Below are 24107 nucleotides of genomic sequence, written 5' to 3' on the forward strand. Positions count from 1 at the left end.
TTACACCATATCGAGTCACACTAAAAACAGGAGTAGTACTACCACGAATGCGACAATACAAGTTACCACCAGATGCTGTTGTGGCTTTGCTGCAAATCATTGACGAGCTCATTGCACAAGGAGTGGTTGTAGAAACCGACTCCAATGTATGTAATTCCCCGATAATTCCGATTCTTAAAAGAACGGATCCAAAAGCATCACCAGTATATCGATTAGTTATTGATCTGCGCAAATTAAATAAATGTATTGTACCACAATACCCTGTGGTCCCAGATATCTCTTCATTACTAACAGCTATTGACTCAGAAGCAACGTTCTTCACTGTAATTGATCTCGAGAATGCTTTCTTTAGCGTCCCAATAGATCCGGAAAGTCAATATTTGTTCGGATTCAGTTTAAATGGACGAAGTTTTAAATTCACACGCGCTCCTCAAGGATTCACAGAAAGCCCCAGCATCTATAGCCAAGCACTGAAAAGAGAACTTGACAGTATCCACATGCCAGTTAACACTGCCTTGCGTCAATATGTCGATGATCTGCTGATCACCGCCCGAAGCGAACCTGAATGTGAAAAAGCGTCACTGACGGTTTTAAGATTTCTGGCCGACAAGGGGCACAAGGTGTCCCCTTCTAAGCTGCAATTCTGTGTCCAGCAAGTTGTTTACCTTGGGCACTCGCTGTCCAAGGAGGGAAGACAGCTTACACCTGATCGCATCCAGTTAATCGCTAACATGCCACCACCCAAGACACAAAAGGAGGTGCGGGCTTTTATAGGTCTCACTTCATACTGTAGGCAGTGGATCCCTCAATATGCATTTCTAGCAAAACCACTCATCCAGTTGACAACACAGGAGGCAGCCACATCGACTGTCCTCCCTTGGACTCAAGAACATACACATGCCTTTGAAAGCTTAAAGAAAGCTTTATGCCAAGCACCTGTTTTAGCAACACCATGTTACAGTAAACAGTTTACACTCTTTGTTACAGAACGCGAAGGTACTGCCTTGTCAGTACTCACTCAGGAACAAGCAGGATCACACAAACCATGTGCTTATTTTTCTAGTACATTAGATCCAGTAGCTCAGGCTCTTCCTGCGTGCCTGAAATCAGTGGCAGCAACAGCTTTAGCAATCAGACAAAGCGATGCCATAGTGTTAGGACATCAATTGACAGTACAAGTACCACACGCAGTAGAGGTTCTCTTGAACCGCACACAGACACAACACTTGACTATAGCAAGACTCACCGGTTATGAATTAACATTGTTTCAGCCACATATAGAAATCAGACGTTGTAATACGTTAAATCCTGCCACACTTTTGCCCGTAAATGGAACAGATCCATTAGCACATGATTGTATTGAAGTCATTACCATCACGACGAAACCCAGACAAGACTTGACAGATATCCCTTTATCAGATCCAGACCTGACATTGTATGTAGATGGTTCATGTATGAGAACAAGTACAGGAGAGTTAGTGGCCGCTTACGCAGTCACAACAGACACTGGAGTCATTGAAACAAATTGTATTAACACTTTGTCAGCTCAAGCAGCAGAGCTCATCGCTCTGACACAAGCCTGTATTCAAGCCAAAAATAAGAAAGTCAACATATACACAGATTCACGTTATGCATTCGGAGTCGTCCATGACTTCGGCGTGCTGTGGCGAGAGAGAGGTTATTTAACTTCTCACGGTGCCCACATCCAACACGGACCCCTCATTCAAGCTCTATTAGACGCGATTCATCTACCTACTGCAATATCGATCATGAAATGCAAAGCTCATACAAAAGTTACCGATATCATTTCTCAGGGTAATGACCTAGCTGACAGAACAGCTAAACAGACTGCTCAGAACCAGACTCATACAACTGACACGACAAAGACAATAGTTTCGACACCAACACATTGCATGACAGTTAAGGATCCCGCCCTTGATGTAATTGACATACAGACACATGCTACACCAGAAGAAATAAAGAAATGGACTGAATTAGGAGGGATCCAAACGGATCAAGGATGGATGACGAAGGAAAAATCTATATGGTTTCTTCCCGACTCCATGGTTCAAGTCATCATTAACACAATACATAGTCCAGCGCATCTAGGAGAAAAAGCTATGCTAGACAGTATTCAACACATTTGGTTCAACAAACACTTGCGAGCAGCAGCCAAACAGAAAGTACGTACCTGTATGATATGTTGTCAGTATAATCCAGGTAAAAGCATCCCCGTAGAGCAGGGTGGATTTCAACCTCCCGATCATGCTTTTGAAGTCCTCCAGATGGATTATATCCAGATGGAACGATGTCGAGGATTCAAATATGTTCTCGTAGTTGTCTGTGCTCTTTCCCGTTGGACAGAAGCCTACCCGGTTTCAGATTACACTGCCCCGACTACTGCCAACCAGCTAGTTCGAGAATTCTTCCCACGATTCGGTTTACCACGTGTTGTATACTCAGATAACGGCCAGCCATTCTCATCCGAACTAATGAAACACGTTTCACTTCTGTTAGGTTACCAATGGAAATTCCACTGTGTTCGACATCCCGAGGCAGCAGGTCTTGTGGAACGTCATAATCAAACTCTGAAAATTAGATTGTCCAAAATATGTAGAGAAAAAGGTGTCGATTGGATAGTAGCCTTACCAGTTGCGCTCTTTTACATGAGAATGGTAGCACATTCTCGAACAGGGCTATCCCCGTACGAGGTGATCTTCGGTAGACCACCAAATATGTGGGGGACGCCTATACCTCGTAAAATCACTGATGTTGACTGTAATATGCTGACAGATTACCTGGCTTCCTTGATGTCTGCACTACAATCTTGTCGTTCACAGGTAGCTGCAGCTTTTCCCTATAAGACTGAGGTGAAGCCCCATGACGTGGTTCCAGGTGATCTGGTCCTTGTGAGGAACTTCGACCGGAAGACCCAGTTGGAGCCCAGGTGGAAATCGCCCAAACTCGTCTTGCTGACAACAAGGACAGCCGTGAAGGTTGAAGGACGTAAAGGGTGGTTGCACTCGAGTCATATCAAGAAATTTTATGGACTACCGTCCGATATGAACACTCAGCCCTGCATTCCCTCACAGACAGACTCAAAGCTCCCCTTGGTTGAACCGACAAAAAATGAACTCTATAAACTGAAATTAAGGTCTAGCAAGTCAGACAATTTGATTGTTTAAGTCCTCTCCAAGGTGAATCGGTTGAATTTGTCTCTGACATGTATCCTCTAGACCGAAATAGAGAGAGAAATAGACAGATAAAGCTTAAAAAACATGCGTACTGTAAATCGCTTCGTAGTCACTGCACAGTTACATTATTAATTTTGTTTTTTCTAAGTCTTTTGATCATCATTTCTAGTGTATTGTTACATATGTATTACCCTATTTCTAAGCATGCTTACAATGTTACCGCAGAACATTCTTTTAGCGAATTACCTCCGCATGAGTTATCTTATAGATTTGCGCTGCGCAACAACACTTTCATTAGTATGTTACATCATTCCCATCAGACCAGCAATGCTACCAATTGTTGGATATGTGGCCGACTCCCTCCCTATCAGAACTATAAGGGAGTTTTGCCCCTCTTTCCGTATCCGTTCACACACAATGGCTCCTGTGGAGCATGGTTTAGTTTGATTAATTCCCTAGATTCAAATCCCGTAGTTCATCAAGACAACTGGGTATGGGGAAACCTGAACCTAGTTTTGCTTAAAGTCTGCTACCCTAACAAGGAGGGACTTCCCAAAAGAACAGGAACTGATCTAGAAAATGAAGTATATGGATTAGGTAATTTTACACTTAACCTCCTGATTCTGAATGTTGAATCCGAAGCTACGCCAATCTTGCCCGCTATGTCAGTATTCCCAGTAAAAGGGGAATTATGTGTAAGAAAGAATGGTTCCATACACATGGGCCATAGTAAATGTACCACTGTAATAAGATTCAGTGATCAAGGCAAGTCTACATTTAGAGCTTCCCGTCATTCCTACTTCATATGTGGCCAGACCGCATATATACGTCTACCTCTAGATTGGGATGGTACCTGTTACATAGCATTCCTTCTGCCACCTGTTTTCCTAGCCCCTCCTGATTATCACAGAAATACCCATTTAGTACACAATAGACAGCAGAGAGATCTCCCGATTGTCGATTACACTGAAATGGCATGGGAGCAATACACAGATTTCAATAAAGGTTTCTTTCCCTATATAGGTACAGTCACTAATAGTAAGCTGATACGTAGATTAACTAGAACCCTTGAAGCAGTAGTGAACGAGACTACTTCCGCCTTAGGCAATTTAACAGAAGAGCAGTCTGCTATGCGGATTGTTGTGCTTCAAAATCGTCTTGTCCTTGACGTCATCCTGGCCGATAGGGGCGGAGCTTGTAGGGTCATCGGATCAAGTTGCTGTGTTTTCATACCAGAAAACTCGCCGTCAGTATATAAAGCCATAACTCGCCTTCATAAGATTATAAGCCAGATACACCAGAGTCCAGGCACCTGGACTTGGTCCGGTTGGTTCTGGAGCGTGTTGTCAGCCTGGGGATGGAGGATCCTATCCTTCCTAGGTATTGGCTTTCTCATACTATTCAGTTGCTGCTTATGTCTACAATGTGGGCCAGCGATTTGTGGTCTGTGTGCCACATCGTGTATCCCGCATCCAAGTTTTCGTTCAAGATCCTGGAAGAAGAAAGAAGAACAAATGATGCTATATGAACAGATCGATGGATTGATGAAGATCGATATCTCCTGAGGGTCCGTAGGGGACAAGGAGGGAATGAGGAAATATGAATTTTGTGATCAGTTATGTCCCCTATCGTAGACCCCAACGGCTCCATGTGCATGCTATAAGTACATGTATGTTCCCTCCAGTTCCAGTTATGAAGACGCAAATACATGTGCGTCCACCGTCAACATGTCCTCTTTCAGATCCGCCATGAATGGGTCAGATATTCCATTCCTAAGTATGAAAGGCCACCGACTTTATGTGGTTCACTTTCCACATTTTACAGATTCAGGCGAGTAGGCCCTGAATTCTGCCATCAAGCCATTTCCTGCCTTCTGCCTCTGACAGCTCCAGTCCGAGCCTGCATCTGTATCCATTAACTTTGTCCTACTCCCTGCGCGGCTAACGGTGCCTGATCCAGCCTGTTGCCTGCCAAAAACTGTATTTCACCTTCAAGATTATCTGCTCCGCTCCTCATCCGATGCATTCCTGTCTAGTAGTTTAGGTAAACATTCTTCCAGCTACCGTGCAAAGGGCCAGGCCTCACTGTCCTCATGCAAGTAATTCATAGCCCCTGTTACCATGGAAGATTCCTGCCCCCTCGCATCTCATGTAGACACTTAGACGCTTGTACACGCACTAACACTCAGTATAGAATTGATTCCGTCCGAGAGACCTTTCCTTTTGGATAATACAGTTCTTTAAACATAAGATATTAGATATGATTTGGGATTAGGTTGGCATGACCCCTCAGACTTCTGTCTCCACATGTAGAGCTAAATGTCAAGTCCCCTTCACCCTCTAGTTGCACGTCAATCACACGTCATGCGGCTGCGCGCGCATCTCTGCCAAGTATTTTCTGCTGACATTGCAGGATTCTCTTATGGATCCACCCACTTGTGACATCATGTTTAATGACGTATTTAGTTACGCCTATGTTTACGCCTTTTTTCATTACGTATGTATATCATTATCTGTGTTATCAGCTGTTACGCCTCCTGCATCTGTCTTAATGTAATACTTTTCATATAAATATCATTACTTGTCAATAATGTATTGCCTTCCCTTCCTGAACCTCCGTGGTGATGGAATTTGAAGCCTACAGTTCGAACTGTAATTCCTTTGTAGAGGAATAAAGCCTTTTAGAACCTCTAATACCACGGATTCTGCCTCTTATATTTACTGAGTTATTCTTACTAGACTTTACCGCATAAAAAATAGTACCGGTAATGAAATATTTACCACAGAGCTGAGCCACTTCTGGGCATTTAGGTGCTAGTGCTTATTAAAGGTTAAGTGTGCTGGATTCCATCTTCGCATTTCAACGCTATGAAAAGCAAGAAACAAGTGAGGTACAACGCAAGTGGGAAATAATTCAAAGTGAGATTTCGTGAAAAATACAAGGAAAGTTGCATGTTGGTGGAGATGGAAGCAGGACTCAGAGTATCCTCAAGGGCCAAATCCAAACTGTAATTGTGAATGAAGGGATTCTACAGCACCAAAACGAGCCTCACCAACTCTTGGAGCGGTTTCGATAAACCACCGGACAAACGACCTAGAGCAGCAGAGCGGTCAGCAAGGAAAGAAGTCCGAGACCGACTTCAGAGAACTGAAGGAGGAAGACTGTTCCAGATGGAGGGAATTGGACGGCAAAGCACTCCTGCATTCCGAAGATCACTCTGTACCTGGGCACAACCAGCGGATCTGGGTTGACAAAGAGCAAGTTGCCCTTTGGAATAAAAGAGAAGACCATATCCTGAATCTAACCACAATAAATAGTCATGAGGCAGATGTACATACACTGGATCGGACTGGAGAGTCAGCTGCGTAATCAACAGTTAAACTCAAAACGTGAAAGTGTTCTGTCATTAAGGAATGTAAGCAGCTACCCATATTTTACACAATACATGTTTTTTGCGTGACACATACCATCATGGGTGACTGCCATGAGCATCGAAATCTCTAGAATTACCGATAGCGACATAGGAAAACCTGTTTCCAAGGAAGGACTGAAAATCTCTGCTAGCTCTTCCTCCATTTGGCGCCTTTCACGGATTTAGTGAAAGAGCCACAGGTGCATTAACCCATCTGAATGGCTGCTACACGTCATCTCGGTACCCTTGAAAAGCACTGAAGACAAACACAGGACAGACTTGTATTGTAGGCAGGGCTGAAGTGAGCATCCAGGGTCAGGTGGAAGAACACAATTGTTGACCTTTCCCTGCTATATTTCATCTGTAAAGAAGTATAAACATTCCTCAGATGAATTGTTAACGATTGGTTATGATCAGATGTGCAGAAAGGGTTGTTTGTACCAAAGCGAGCATGTAATAAAATTTAAGGCAGTCCTTTTATTTCTCTAAAGAACATTCTTCTGAGCCCTGGCAAAACGATGGAAGCTACATCATCAGGCGAACATGCGAATAAGTTCTCATCTTCACGTGGCATGAAATACAGAGCGTAAATTTGATCCATATGCTCCTGCTGGACGCTCACTTTGAACCCCTTTTCCCAGTGCCACCACAGCATAAAATCAGACATCTTTGGAGCCTGTTTTTAACATTCAGAAATTGACAAACATAATGCCCTCAAGGCAAACCAATCACGCTTCAGAAACTGAACAGTGACAATACACTGCATGAGAATCCCAACCAAATCATGCTTTGTAAAAAAATAAAAAAATGAAAATAAAAAGTTATTTTGGCCATTTTCCAATAATGTCAAATTTTGTTGCAGCTCTGCACGTTGTTCCTTGGAAATTGCTACTGTTTGAGTAGGAAGTCGAGACTGGTTACAAAAAGAGTGTTCCCCATCATGCAGCTTCTCTCGGGACTTACTGGAAGTTCTCCTCAGATACACTTGATTCTCAAATGAATGAATGCGACTCGCTGCATACAGAGACGGCCGTAAACAACAACGCAGAAGTTCAAGGAGACTCGTCCTCTTCAGGTTTGTTATATGTGTTGGTGTGTGGTTTGGGGAGAAATGGAGTTGCAAGACCAGCCCTACATAAAGGTTCAGAGTGGCTCTCTTGATTTCATCTCGATCTCCGATTAATATATTGCGGTCACTGCGCATCTGCTGCCTCTGTTCCCAAATGGGGTGCTGGCAGCTGAGCAAAGTACGCTGTTAGGAGCGGCATCAGTAGCCCCAGCATTCCAAGGACTGTGGCCAATAACTCTTTACCTCAATGCACAAATAACTATTTGCAACAAGGAAGCCTCATGTTAATCTTGGAACGGATAGTTCTATTTCTCTGCAGTAACAATTTGTCCCCATGGCAGAGTTTTAAAGTGGCAGTGGATATAGTTACTCTTGCTATCCACTTATATAGCGCATAGTGAGACTTTACTGTGGCACTGCAGCAACTTTCTGTAGTTTGGGATATCCCATTCCAAACCTTTCCAGCAGAGATTGAAGCAAGATGTGCTTTTGTCGAGGTGCAGTCAGTACGGTAAGAATGGCAGTTTTAATGCATTGTTTTTGGGTGGTGAGTCAAGAACCCTGGATACACATTCTGGAATAGCAGCTATTTTCGAAGGGGAATATGGGGGACCTCGTACTCCCGACTTTAACAGGCATTAGGAATACCCACAAAGGCAAACTCTCTGCCTAGCATGAGGTTAAGCTAGGCAGAGTCTGACACCAATAATTTTGCAGCTTTTGTAGGGGTGAATTGAACCCTCGTCATCAGCTGACTGGCCTACAGCAACGCCTTCTATGCTGGCAACACCACCAAACTCATGGGAGGACTCCAGACGATCCAGAACTCAGCAGCCAGAGTGATCCTCAACCTGCCCAAAAGAACCCACATCACCCAGCTCCCCATCCAGAAAAGATGCCGATTCAAGCTTCTGATCCACACCTACCAAGGACCCAGTTACAGGAGCCAACCCCTGAATTTACACCTACCTCCCCATGAATGTCCACTCCATTCACCTCGCCCTCACACAGATAACACGCATTTGCCGCAGCCGCACCGGAGGATGCTCCTACTTCCACCTAGCCATCAAGTCCTGGAACACCCTTCCCCTCCAACACCATACTTCAGCCTCATTGAGTCACTTCAGAAACGGACTGAAGACCTGGCTCTTCGACTGACACTACAGAACAGCACAGCGCCTGGATACCCCCTTGGCTGATACAATATAAGTACCACTTGATTGAACCACAAAATGTGCTTTCTACCCGAATAGGTCATGGTCAAGTTCTTTCATTTCTCATGTTGCAGCCTACTGGAACTTTCACAGACCTCGTCTCCACAGATCTCTTCTACGCAGAGCTAAAGGAGACTAGGATAGCTGCATATGGAAGATCCCCATGGAACAGAAGTTATTAGCAGGAGCAATATAGGATTGAAACAGCATAGCAGACGAATACTGTAGTTCACTTAAATCTTCTATCGCTTCACTCCAGTTGGAACCTATGACCCCTGCAAAGTAGCATTCATTATTAAAGTGATTCGCCTTTTCCTAGAAACTGTGGTCACTTCTTGAGATTGACAGTGGAAAGCGTGTAGCTCTCAGTGGCAGGATTATAAAGGGGCCGCCAGATGAAAATGTGCATCTTCTCCTGGTATTTCTTAGATGTACAGCAGGGGAGAGGGGAGCCAATCAGCAGCTGTCAGGGTTAGGATTAGCCAAACAACACTCAAGCAGAATAATTCCGGAGCAAATCTAAGGGAGGTTTATTCGGGGATTGGCTGAATGGCTTGTGTGCACTTCTAGCCTTTTGTGTGTGGTGGTCCAGATTCAATCTGTTTTCTTGCCTTGATGAAACCTACATCTTTTAAAATATTTAACTGTTGACAACAAACCTTGTACTTCATAAGATAGTCACAGAAAATAATGCTGTACGTTCAGCACTTTAGGGACCCTGAATGGAACAGAAATGCCGGGCAAAACCAAGATTTGCTCAAATTTGATAAGTGACACTCAAGGGATGGGTCTACATGAAAAAGGGATTCGATAATTATTTCACAAACTAAACATTGTTTAAAAGTGCACACTTTATTAGTTTTCTCTGACTGCTTCTGGTTAGCAGGGAAAACCGGCGTTACAGAACCGGCTCTACACTAAGCTAATGCTGTACATCAATTCCATCAATCTCAACAATTAGAGGAGTCATCGAAAATTGGTTTAGTCCTAGGAAGTTATGGTTTCTAGGTCTTCATCAGGATTTCCTCAAGTGCACACATGAGTGGTGTTCCTGAACTGAGCTAAAAACCTTTACTAGACACAACTGTCATTCTAAGAAAAAACAGATTTCTAGGACCAAAAAGAATTAGGCATAAGGACGGGGTGTACGTTTGATTTGGCTCATACACATAGGTCCATACTGTGAGACGAAAGAGTATTTAAATGAATAGCTCCTTCAAACGACTGCTGAAATACAGATAATGCTGGTTGCACAGCCCGCTACAGGCAAATGTTGGAATCTACTACATTTGGTTGAACAGTAGATCATGGGCATACATTAAGTCTATAGACAGTGGGTGTATCTGAGATGAAAGTAAACGTGCTATTGTTCACTCATTGTTTTAGTCAATTGGCACGATGTTAATTTTCTCATCAGCCAGACACTGCAGTTCAATTACCAAAACATCAGGCTGTAAGAAGCTAGCCAAACTTAGTGAACGTATGAGTGGCCAGTCATCCTCATACATTTCAGCAGAGAAATATTACCGTATCTGCTAATAGCTTTTTACCTCAATGACATCTCTGGGAACCATTAACTTTAAGCCGTGAAGCAGAACAGCAAATCAAATTCTATATCGGACCCAAACAATTGTTCCATCTCCTGGATATGTTACAACTGATCTAAATCATTGGGGCAATCCAATACGGACACCTTCACACGTTTCTTTCCATCAAACCAGAATCCGCAGTCAAAAACCAGATGTCACAGTTTAAAAAAAAAATCTATACAGAGGTTGTGCTTTAACTAAATTATCCCTATTACTTTAATCAATGAAGAGCACTTGTCAGAACGCAGTATATTTTACGTCCTTTATGTCTCTAGCCGATATTTAAGTGCTTCTGCTCTCTACTGTTAAGTGTCATGGCACAATTAGGCACTTACAAAATATCTAATAAGGAGAAGCGTTATTTTCAGCCTTGACTGGTCAGCAACATGTGGGAACTAAGACTATTAGCACCAGTCCTATGATATCAGACACCGAGACATTCACTCCGCCTGTCATTATCTGCCTGGTGTGCCTGCTCTGTCCTTTCACTCAACTCAGAAGTCCCATAAGACAAGTACAACTGTTTCCATACTAATTGGTATTCTGAATCCCATGTTTCTATAGAGGGGGTTAAATAATCATTTATCTCACTTTTCTATATGCTTACAAGCAGCACAGTGAACATGTGGCTATTGCTCCAAGGAAAATAGCCACTGGCTCACTAAACTTTCAGCAGAGCCCATGGGGTTTCTCTGTTTTGGAATTTAACACCCAAGATATAGGTTTGGGGGAGCAAATCCCCAGAGGTGGGATTCAGCAGAACACGACATTACTTATGATAATGTTTCCCAGAAGACAATACCGTTTTGAAAAAACTATTGCAGGTGGTCCCTCATTGCGGTTTGGAGAGGCAGAGAAAGTAGGTTGCTCTGCTTCACTCGGAGTCTTTAGACCATCCCTTCCCCATATAGAAGCCTGTCCCAACTACTGGATCAATCCGGCTGACCATGTTAAGAAATAGTAGGGTTCGGTCCAAGATGATTTAGGACTTCGATGACTGAAATCAGCCACCGAACCACCAATGTATTGTGGGGTATTGAGAGACACAAGCTCTTACTGTACTCTGTCCTACTAAAATAACTTTTCACATTTTAGGTGTATATGAAGCAAGCACAAGTGTGTGAGGCAAGGTGCTGCTCATAGTCCAAACACAGCCACATCTAGGAAGGGGTGTGGCAGTCACTGTTTTGATGTGGACAAGAAGGGAACCATACGTTGGTCAGGTAAGTAGAAACAGACCACTGAGTGCAGCATCCTCAATTAAAAAGAACTCTTAAAAACCAAGCAATATCTCTGGAATTAACTCTTTGATACAAAGGCAAACCAAACAGGAGCTCTAACAATTTAAATTGTGCACGAGTGATGGTTTGCAGAGTAATGAATAGAGGCAGTGTTGAGTATGGCACCCAGACTAAAACAAAAACCTATCTACAGTTCAGGAGTACTGTGGACGTCTTTAAGTGACATCAACAACTGAAAAAGCCAAAGTAAAAAGAAGATGGAAAAATGTCAAAGAAAAAGAAGAAAAGAAAGACTACTCCTGTTTCTTTAACTCAGAGAAGTGGCAACCAGGGGGCATCAAATGATGACTTGATAGTTTGAGATAAATCAGGAATGAAGATTATGAAATGGCAAATAGATTTAAAAAAATAAATATATTTCATATTTTTTTCCAATCAATGGTGTAGTAAGCTTAACAACAAATTTGACACATTCAACAAACCGCCAAGACGCTGCAGAGGACAGCTATTATGAACTTACTCATGCCAGCGATCGAGAGAGTAAATTATGTAGAAGCAACTTTCAGCCAATATGTTATAGGAAGCAACTGAAAATAAATCGACATTACATCGAGCATGTTGAACTTACGAGTGCGCTCATAATGGAAAGATGAAAAGAAGTTTCATTCAAAAATTTGCAAGCGCTTCCATCTTGAACTTGAAAAGTGCACACTGCAAGCCCCAAAAAGGTATTCATGAGTGAATGTGGTCCAGATATTTCATCTGCAGTGCTACAGAGAAATACAAGAGATGAGTGCCTTCAGGGTCACAAAGAAAACTATTAACTAAGGGGTGAATTTTATAATATTTTCCTGGAATGAAGCATATGCACACATTCAAGAACTAAGGACATCAATGGCATCAAGTATAAATGTATGTGGCTCAACTTCAAGGAAGGAATACTATTTAAAGCAAGCCTCAAAGTACACATAGAGGGTAAAGCAGAACATATTGTAGGACACCAAGTAAAACAAAATAAATTGCAGTTTGAAAGACCCGTCGATGTATTAATATAAAACGCAGTGTTTGCAGACACGTTTTAAGGCATAGGCAAAGTGGGCTCTGGCCCGGGGGCCCAGACGTTCAGGGGGGCCCCTGATATAGCCAGCTCTGTTCTGCAGAAAGTCTTGCCCTGATGATTTTGCATAATTCTTAAACAGATTGTTTTAAATACTTTTCCCCTTTAATTAATTTTTGTGAGTGACGTGTGCGTGAGTCTATTACAGACATTTTGCAGAGAAATGTTGTGTTAATGTCGCATACAACATCCATCAAAGATTCCTTTAGATCAAAAGAGGACCTCACTTATGAGAAATGGCAGGGTGTCACAGATTATTTACAGTAATATTAGTGAGCTGCTGCTGAATTACGATATTGAAAACACAAGTCACTGTCCCTGAATATTAGAGGTAACAACTTTAGAATTTGGATGAATGAGCCTGTGCAGGGTCAGTAATCTGGCCAAAGAGGGCATGATAGAGCTGAACTTGGATCATAAATTTCGAACAGGGGCCTCCACAATACATTCGGCCCCCTGGCCCCCAAAAATCCTTACGGTGTCCCTCAGTGTCTGACTTGCCAAACACCCAGTATCCTTTGCGACCTGTCTTGACCATGCATGTACAGATCTGCAAAATACCCTCCTTAGAAGGACTCAGAATGGCGGGGACTGATCATTGGGCCAGACATCGAATCACAATAAGCCTGAACTTAAGGAAAACATGGAGTCTCACAGAGAGGAGAATAAGTGGACAGGCCAGGGAAACGGAGATGAGACTTTTTACTGTCAGGGAGTCCGTGGAAAACCGCTTCATTGACAGGAAATCTTAAAGGGCGGGGGCAGTAAACAGGGAACCTTGAGTATAGGGAACTTAGAGACAGCTCAGCCTTCTGTTCTTCGGAGGTTAATTAAGTGATACTAACATGTGTTATTGGCAGAGCTTGGAAACAGAAGGGTGGTTGGAAGTGATAAATAAAAAAACAAATTATTATTATAGAACTACACACTAATACAGCTAATACATACATATTTAAACAAATAGGTTGAATTAGATTTTCAGAATAACTGTCCCTGTCAAGTTATTGACAAACTGATTGCATATCAGAGGTTAGATTTTAACCAGCTCCAAATTCTGTTGTCTGTGCTATCCAAGACAATACCATTTTAAAGACTACACCCCTTTAAATCATGAAAATGTGGGCTCTTTTTGGTACATTTTTCTTACACAATTCTAAATTTGTTCAGTTGTATTTTGTGTGGCACTGGCATTGTACAGTACAAACGGACTAAAAAGTAAGTAACATTTGAATACTTTAGATTATTTTACTGGAAAGTCCCGAGTTCTTTGATAATCAACGAAGGTTATCAACCCCCATACTTTTTTCAGTTTATTCGAATGGAAGACTTTATATAGCTGTATTTATGTTTCAGAAGGGTGAAAAGGACGATGCAGAAAGCAGGTCTCAAAAGAGCATAATATAAGTTATATTGTATCTACGTGTCTTAAAGTATTGCCGTGCCCTTCGTCCTCCTGCCTTGTCTACAGATGGGATTTTTTAGTTCCTCCTAATTCTCTCTAACCGAGCAACTAAGCAGGAAATTTTTCTATAGCCTCCAAAGTGCAACTCCACAGAGTGCTGACTTGCAAAGGATCTTATCTGTTCCAGGGAGCAATCATTAACAGCAGCATGCATCAGGAAACTCAACCGAGGCATAACTTGCATCTTTCAATTCAACTACCAGTAAAGCCACCAATCAAATATTGAATACCCTGTAATTATGTTCTAATGCATCTTCTCACAGTCTGACACTGCCTGCCCAATAGGGTTAGGGGTCTTTATGAAGTAAACACACTAGACCCTGTTCAATGAGGTACTATGGCACGTAGCAATGACATGTACTGTCTGCCCAAGGTATAAGGATTCGAAAAAGAAAATGTTTCCATTCCAGGTGCTCTTCCTTAAGTGTTGCTCATTTTACCAGGTCACACGATCCTTTGGAACACGCTTCTACACCACAAAGGCCTGGTGATGGACGTCTCCCATCGAAGGAGAGACAAGATTTTACAAAGTTGCCTGAAGAAATACGGCCACCAGAGGGGTGCAATTTGCCAGAGTGAACATATCTTATTCACAAAGGACGACTATCTCTGACTCAAGGCTGATACCAGTCAAAGAGTCATCTCACACTCTGGGGGGGGAGGGGTGTCAAGGATAGGCCGCTTTGCTCTGTGCTCAGCTAGCGTACCTCTGATGACCCAAAGATCAACTATGAATACAGCAGGAGCTGTGGAGAACTCACTGGTCCATTGTTGAAAAGACTCTTGAAGACCAAGGTGCAAACTTGACCAAAGTATCACTGCCAATGTTGGCGCACTGGCCTCATGTGCCCATTGGCACCATATTTCCTACAAACGTCTACTTTGCTGGGAGCACAGATTAAAAGTGGAAGAGACAACAAGAGACATGAGCTAATTTTTTCTGAGCACGTATGCTGCGGGGTTTAGCCTAGTGTGTGCTGAAATGAACTACCCCTTCCTAGGCACCTTACCTCACCGTTATCATTCTAAAACCCTGCACCTGAACTCCTCAAAAGTACAATCATGGTGACATCTAGCCTTCATGACCTTCAGCAGACGTGATCCGCATTTGAGAGCTGTCAAGGAACGAGGTTAAGAACCACCATCTCGGGGAATGTCCAAATATCCAGCATAAAAGTGAACTTTAAGAGTTCTCAATCTTTTCACATGCGTTAACACAGGTGTGAAGAGGGAGTGATTTGTCCATCTCCTTGCGCTTTGGTCAAGTGAGGAAATCGGGAACATCAGATTTCCTGATAGCAATTTACTCACAAAACTAAATGTTATCTTCCAAAAAAGATCTACAGATCTCAGGCAGAACAATGATGTGAAAGGCTGACTTTTGTTGCAATTACTGTTTCGAGCTGTACAACTCTTAAACGAATAACATTAAGTTATGGGGTCTGGTGACATCATAGGGCTGGAATCCGAGTGGTTTGTAAATGTCACCAGAACCCAGAGATGGCAATTTTGGACCTTATAACAAGTTGCTCTGCATTTTTCAAATACATGTTTATTTTGGGGTAGCTAAGTGGAAAAGTTGTTTTCTTCATAGTGCAGGTCAAAATGGGCTGTGAATCGAATTACAATGTTTAGCTTTCTTTTCTTTTTTAATCTTTCTTGAATATATTTTAATAAAAGAATGGACAAGGGACAATTTAATTTTGGCATTTGGATGTATTCAATTCTTTGGCTACATCGTTGATTTTTGCCACAGAAATTGCAGATTTAACAAAAACTGCTTCTAGCTCAAATGGATGATAATACACCTAGGGCATGCACTACCTAACTGACATGTTTTGCCGCATCATTTTGATAGCCTTGCTGCATAATTTAGTTTCTAATGTGCATAATCTTAATAGCTCGACAATGGTAAAGCTCCGTAGAGTGGTTTGGGGGCTGTCTATAATGTTGAAAGTGATATTTCACAAGGAACGTCCTATGAAACATGGGGTTTTATACTACCGCGTGTTGTGCAATGGCAGCACCCAAACATGTAAGAGGGTAATTCGCAATTTATTGCCATTGGGTAAGTATGGAAGGAGCCATAATTCACAAGAACCAAAGCCTTGAAAGGGTCATGATGCCCATCGTCAACGTTAAAATGGAGCATATTAAACTCAGGGCATCTGCGTGTATGGTTTATGGCATGTTGTTTTCCAAAGTGCAATAGTAATAAACAAAGGTATTTCAGCACAACTAGAGCACTAAGGTGTAAACCGCTGCAGTGCTTGCGAGCATGGCCTCACTAAAGCGATTCTAAAACGAAATCTGAGAGATGTTGATCAGTGTTTGCTCAAGTGCGTTAACCTCTACAGTGTTAGACTGCAAGAATACATTAGTGAATCTGTGTTTATTAGTACACTTACTCCAAATATCAAGTGCTAATCGTAAAAATGTACCTTTACAGATTTAAAAAACGGAGTTAAAACGGAGTAATAGTTCTGGTTCAAACGTGCAAAACAACTGAAATTCGCCTGTTGAGGTTGGAAACGCACACCATAACTCACTTCATCCACCATGAATTTTTCTGAATCATCCTTCTTTTTGTTACACTGCTGTTAGCAACGTGATATATCCAGCATGGCAGATCGCACAAGTCATGAAGAGTGCTTTGCTAACCATAACTGGTGAATCATGGCCACGTGCAGGCCCAGGGGGCTGCGGAGAGCTAGAAATGGTCACACTGCATTCATACATCTCCCAGAATACACTACACGTAGGCTAGGCAGCAGTTCAAGGCATTTATAGATTGAACTCAAAGCCAAAGCTCAATTCTAACAAGGAAAGTGTAAGTCAAGTTACAATATAACAAAATCATTCTACAGGAGTATAACAGAGCCTACAGAAGAGCCATAAGAACCACAAAAAGACAACATTATTCCAGATGTATAGCCGAAGCTGGCTCTAATTATAAGGCACACCACAATATTCTATCAGAATTCTGCAATTCAGATTGCCAAAACACACAAACACCACAACTGCAAGCCACCTGTGACAAAATCTATTTAGTGAAAAGTCAGCTAAAACTGTCCCAACCCATGACTCAACCACCACTGAAAGATAAAAACAGTTGTTGACACAGAAATACTTTCAATACCCTCTATGAAAAAGACGTACTCAACATTATTATTGCATGGAAACCATCAGGATCAAGCTTCAGACACAGCACCTCCAAATTTATTCTAAGAAACTGTGCAGGGGAGGTAGCTAGTAGTTTACTGCACAAGTCCTCCAAACTAGATTCATTACCATACATGCGGAAAAACTCCTATATTGGACCACTCCTCAAAAAGAAAAACCTATATCCATCAAACGCAGCAAACTACAGACACATATTGAATGGGCCCTTCCTAGTAAAATTATTTGAAAGAATAGTGTTTATGCAACTTTTTAAGTTTATGGGGGAAAATTACAATGTCAAACCAACCATCCCGCTTCAGACCAGGCAGAAGTACAGAGTCAGCCATCATATACATTTGGGATGACCTAAAATACAGAGTGGGCAAGAATGTAGAGGCCACCATAGAGCTTCTGGATCCATCAGCAGCTTTGACACTGTCCACCACAACACACTACAAAAAACACTCCATCTAAAAATACATGGGAATGCTCTAAAATGGGGTCTGTCTTACCTCAGAGACAGGCAAAGCGTACTATACTCCCACCTTTCACATCAGCTTCTCACAATCAACACAATAGCATCTGAGTGGTCCATCCCGTCTTCTCCATAATTTAACATCTACTAAACCCCCTTATCAGACTTGATTACATCATTTAGTCTCCCCACTTACAACTATGCAGATGACATAAAACTAATTCTAAAAATGAATGGCCCAGAACACCTCTACAACCCAAAATTTACAACTGCCATTATGCCATAAATGCATCAATGATGAGTAATCACTTAAAGCTCAACAATGCAAAGAAAGACACTGCGGACTAATGGCAAAAATACCAGCCTTTCCGTCATATGGCCCAAAGAACTTGAGACCCCCTCCAACAACATTAAGAGAAGTTGATGTCAAATAACACTATGTAAGGATCACCCCAGGCCTCCTGACGAGACTACCGACAACACAAACCGACAAACAATACAAAACTCGGCGGCAAGACTCATCCTCGACCACCCCAGACAGACCCAAATCACACCACACCACACCACACCACACCTCAAAAAGCTACAGTGGTTCCTGATCCAAAAACGATGCCAGTTCAAGATGTTGACCCACGCCTACAAGGCTGGTGCAACAGGGGAACAGCATACATAAACAAACGCATAGCTTTCCACTAACTGACCACACACCTACGATCCGCCAGTTTCTCCCTCATAAACAACCCCCGGATCCGCTGAAGCAACAGCAGAGGACGTTCCTTCTCTCACCCAGCAGCCAAACTAGGAACGACCTGCTCCAGCACCTCAGGATCACTTCTTCGCTCCAGCAATTCAGGAAAGGAATCAAGACCTGGCTGTTCAATTGAGCAGATGACCACAAAGAAATAAGCCACTCTAGTGCCTAGAGACCCTCATGGGTGATTTGCTGTGCTTTATTAATCTTTGATTAAACCATAAACTAAGGGTTACCATGGATTCAGGCCTATCCTTGATACCACATTTCAACAAAGTCATCAACAGCACATTCTACACAATGAAAACAATGCCTCTCATCTACCCAGGCCTTGGATACCAACATAGCTATCCTCACACTTGTACTCACCAGGTTTGATTATGTTAACAGTCTATACCTTAGGACCCCCAGTTTGATTATACACAAAATGTAACTCATCCAAAAAGCTGCTGCAAGACTCCTCCTCCACCTTCAACCAAGAGAACGCATGACTCCAGTTCTATAACCACTCCACTCCCTACTTATATGCAGTAATGTTTAATGCACTTTGTGTTGCCCAAAGGAAAAGGACTACTATACCTAGGAGTTAAAACCAAACAATGCAAAACAATATAACACTGTACTGCAGGTTTGCATCACAGATCATCTTGCCATCTTACTTTAAGGAATTCACAGAAGTCACGGCTTTCTTGGTACAAGCCCCAAACTCTGCAAACTCACTACCAGCCAAGACTGATGAATTCATGCCCATATACATTTCAGAAGATGAGATAAAAACATTGCTATTTCCAAGATAACTGCATCATCCACAACCCTGGGATAGAACCCAGAATAACCACTCAACAAACAGTACAGTATAGAGTCCACAGATATGGAAAAGCCTAACCAGTACACCACTTCCTATGCTATGAAGGGCTAACATATGTCTAGCTTGTGTAGCATATAGTGATAACAATATATATATATATATATATATATATATATATATATATAATCTACTGGCGGTCGCCAGTAGATAGTTATATTTAGGACCGTGTTTCCATAGGAAATCTGAAAATTCTATTTTGAATAACTTTGGCGCCGGTTGACAAATCCTCGCGAAATTTTCGAAACTAATGGGGCGCTCCGCTCAGCTCCTACCCTGAAAGTCTCGGGCCGATTCGTCAAGTGGGGGCCGAGAAAAAAGGGGGGTCCCAAAACGCGTTTTCCCCATGCATTTTCCCATAGGACCTTTAGTCGAAGGTACAGCCCGAACGGCTGAATAGAATTACTTGAAATTTGGCAGAGAGGTAGTCCTCAGGTCAGGGAAGTTCCTTTTGCAGGTCTGGTGTCAATCTGTTCAGTAGTTCCTGAGAAAATAGCATTTAAAAGCATATAAATATCTATAAGCGCGTACCGTGCGCACACCGTGCGAGCACCCTAACGTGTGCGAGCGTAATTCTGATTGGTGGTTACATGTTAGTCAACGTTCGAATCGGTCGAAATCAGGAAGTGTCGGCCGCCATTTTGTTTGTTTTCAGTGCGAGAGTGAAAAAGGAAGGTGGCGAACGTGAAAAGGGGGCAGGGTAGAGAGTTCCTGACCCCCTAGCCTTTGTCAGGGGGTCCCTGAAGGACCCCAAAGGCAGAAATGTTTTTAAATTTTTTTTTTTTTTTTTTTTTTTTTTTAAATCGCGGGGGTGCGCGCACGGTGAAAAACCAAAAAAAAAAAAAATGTAATACGTAGTTTATTGTAAAATAAATATAACCAAATACATACATAACTTAGCATTTAAAAAAACGTACAAATTCACTGAAAAAACCATAGGTTTCACACACGTTATAGTTAGGAATTCGCATTTAAAAAACCTTGCAAATTCACTTAAAACCATAGGTTTCACACATGTTATAGTTAGGTGGATATTTCACTCGTAAAAAACCAATGAAATTCCCCCGTTATAGTTAGTTCAGATAACTATAACTCGCGCGACCGCCACTCTATCACAAGGATGATGTCATGAGTGATGTCACTGACCATGTCATGAGTGATGTAATATGGGACGTCATCAGCAGTGCATTGCGGGCGCGCGAGTTATAGTTATCTGAACTAACTATAACGGGGGAATTTCAGTGGTTTTTTACGAGTGAAATATTCACCTAACTGTAACATGTGTGAAACCTATGGTTTTTTAAGTGAATTTGCAAGGTTTTTTAAATGCGAATTCCTAACTATAACGTGTATGAAACCTATGGTTTTTTCAGTGAATATATATGAATATATATATATATATATATATATATATATATATATATATATATATATATATATATATATATACACTCCTCAAGCCCCACACTACTACTAATACTATACCACTCAGTGGACGGGAAGCCAAATTTCGTTCATACAGGCTGCACAATACTACTCTTATACTACTTCACAGGCTAACATCTACTTAAGAAAAAACTGATACAGGTAAAGTCCATCACCCAGTAATCTACCAGTTCACAACAATAAACCACTCATCACCAATTGAACATGCATGACGAAACTGATCTGATCTGCTACATGCTGCTGGCCAATGGAAGACTTTAATCCACCACTCTGTCTCCCAACAAGCTACACACTATTACAACTTCTGGACATCGGACAATGACAAAAATATATGAGATGATAGTAACAAAGTCCATCTCAGAATATCTCTCCACCATTTCACCCGCCAAACAATGCCTGCTCAACACTATGAACTTTAAACAAAAGATGTCAGAATGGGCAACGCAGTGCAGTAACCAGCTAAGTGCACTAGGATTATAAAAAACATGATAAAGGGACTTCCAGAGCTATACCTTCGAGAGGAATATTAAGGTTAAGGTTTTGCTAACAAATGCTACCCTGGTGGCAAAGCACAAAGTCTCCAGGTCCTTGGGAATGCTGAAGTGCTGTTCATTGGAGAATGAACATTGACTGAGTTTTGCATCGGGGAATGGAAACAGGAACCTTTCACAACTCTGGATACATGGATTAAAATAAGACAAACAAGCTGATTCACAAAAGGCAGATAAGTGCTGTAACCGAGTCCACAGCCTTCTTTCACAATGTCTCTCCACCCTTCCTCTGCAATATTTGTTAACTCCTTCCTGGAAACGTTTGCAAAACAACAGGAGGAGGCCAAGAACCTCAAGGTTTACTAGCAAGCTCCCTCAAACAAAATTCTTCAAGGATGCCAAGATTGTATTTCTTTTATTTTTTCCTGTTTGGATGGGCCTTTGAGTAACTTACTACATTATTACTACAAAAAAGCAGATTTTTTATTTCAATTACATAAAAATGGCTGAGTAGCCATCTGTAACCACGAGTAACTCAAACTGCTGCTTAAATTTAACAGCATTAACATGGAAATCAGAGCACCCGGTCCTAAGCATTGAACGATATTGCGCCATTCTTTCCCAGAATTGTTGTGGGAGTTCTGGTCTAAAGTGTCAAAAGCTCAATCTGATACATGAAGGTCAAAACTACTCATGACTCCTCGCCCACCATCTGCAAGTGAAGTCCTCTCAGATATTGCAGGGCAGGTTTAGTGCCATGGGCTTGTCTGAATCAAGATCCGTGCTAATCATGAAGCCCATCCGCCTCAATGTGAAACTACAAGTCACAGCCCCTTCAACATTTTACCCTGGAAAGAGATGATAGGAAGTGGTAAAATGTCGGTCTCTGGGAATATTGCATTTAGGATGTAAGCAAATTTAATAAAGAAAACAACCATATGCCAGACATAAGAGAACAAAGACACAAATAAAATAAAAAAGACAGATTGTCATACAATGGGGGGACAGCAGTAATGAGTAAGGGTGGAAAATTGGTCTGTGGGGTTATGAGCAGCCTTTGTATGCTCTCCAAACAGAAAACAATGACTTGATGATTACTCCATTTCTTAGCCCTTGAACTCTCTTCTTTTATCACACTGTCCAGTTTTAGCATATCTTGATTCAAGAAATAAATTCATGAAGCCTAGAATGTTGAGAGATACAGCCTCAGATAACCGGATGGAAGACACTCCACATGAGCAAATGTCTGTAGTAAGCAGGATGCAGTTGTGCATGCTTCAACAATGGAGCTTAAGGACCAAATCAAACAAAGCTTTGAAAGACATACCCAAAAAACCAACTGTAATCACAAGGGTCACTGCACCGTCAGGTCACTTACTAGCACTATCTGAGCTTGCCATAGGGCATAGAGGAAACAGAAGACCATTGGGACAGCAAAGAGGCATGTCATCATAAGAAGGAACTGCCACAAATAAGCATGTGGCGTCACAAAGGAGAAGATTGAGAATCTGGATAATGTTTAGACATAACACTTGGTAAAAAATATAAGTACACGTACTGGTGCAAAAAATGAGCCTACCAGATGCAAAGTCGTCTGGCTCAAGGATTTGTCTGGAGCTGGAGACTATGGCCCCTTTCCAAGAGAACAGGGTTGAGTGTCTAATCCGCTGGTGCTGCCTTTGATCCTGCAGAAGACACAGTTACATATTCAGTATTATCGAAAGAATGACAGTCCTGGGATTATCAAGAGTTGATGAACTGGAATCGCATCAAAAATAGTCAAGAACAAACATTTTCTGTAAAACATTCAGGTTTGTCCCAAAGGAACCTTAACAAAAGACATCCCTTAGCAAAACCTGCAACACAATAATTTCCTATTATGGTTTCAAGTACACTTGCAATACAATAGAAGACCAGTCTGCCTTGAATTAGCGGGGGTATGATGATGAAGTAGCAGTTAACAAGTGACTGAAAAAAGTCTAACTTTTGCCCTGCAGGACTACCCATTAAACAATAGGATGATAAACTATAGAAAGAACCCCAAGCAGCAGCTTTGCTTATGTCCTATATGCCTTCTGACTATGAAGGGCCTTGTAGCAGCTTCCATACAGAGTGACTGTGCCCTCGGCTTACAGGAGAGGCTCTGGTTGCTAGTGTGTAATACATCTGAATGAAGCAACCCATCAGGCAATGTCATTCATTGTAACAGGGTTAACTTTGTGCTTCTGACAAAAAGATGGTTAATTCTTCCTACACTTTCAGGACTGATTGAGGAAGTACTTGATACTCAATGAACGAATAATGTATGTAATGCTCCCACAGGGACTGAAAGATGCCAAAGAAAGAGGTCATTTTATTGTTTGCATTACATGGAAAACAATTTGGCAGATACCTACAACGTGTACCGAGAACAATCCTGTGCTTGTGTATTTGTATAAATGGTTATTTGATTGTGAAGTCCCTTGGTTACCAAATAAAATAAAATTAAGGCGATCATTACACGATTTGGGGATGCTGGACATCTGGAGCAAATCAGTGTATATCTTCCACATCCAATGTTGTGGTTTCATTGTCTTATTGAGAGTAAGAGGAATGACTGTTTCCAACAGCAGAGCCTCA

General features: G+C 41.9%; 1 protein-coding gene across 5 annotated transcripts in view; it reads right to left on the reverse strand.

Annotated features, from left to right (window-relative positions):
* Positions 1 to 24107, reverse strand: part of SLC31A1 (solute carrier family 31 member 1) — a 235818-nt gene that overhangs the window by 165576 nt on the left and 46135 nt on the right. For 3 of the 5 annotated variants that reach the window (XM_085610397.1, XM_085610423.1, XM_085610406.1), the window contains exon 2: positions 23068 to 23173. The exons of 1 other annotated variant lie outside the window; for it this stretch is intronic. The gene's annotated coding sequence lies outside the window, so the exon portion shown is untranslated. Of the gene's footprint in view, positions 1 to 23046; positions 23174 to 24107 lie in introns of all 5 variants that reach the window. One more of the 5 variants, XM_085610415.1, reaches the window with a different exon arrangement.

This window comes from Triturus cristatus, chromosome 1_2 (genome assembly GCF_964204655.1).
Source record: "Triturus cristatus chromosome 1_2, aTriCri1.1, whole genome shotgun sequence".
Lineage (NCBI taxonomy): Eukaryota > Metazoa > Chordata > Amphibia > Caudata > Salamandridae > Triturus > Triturus cristatus.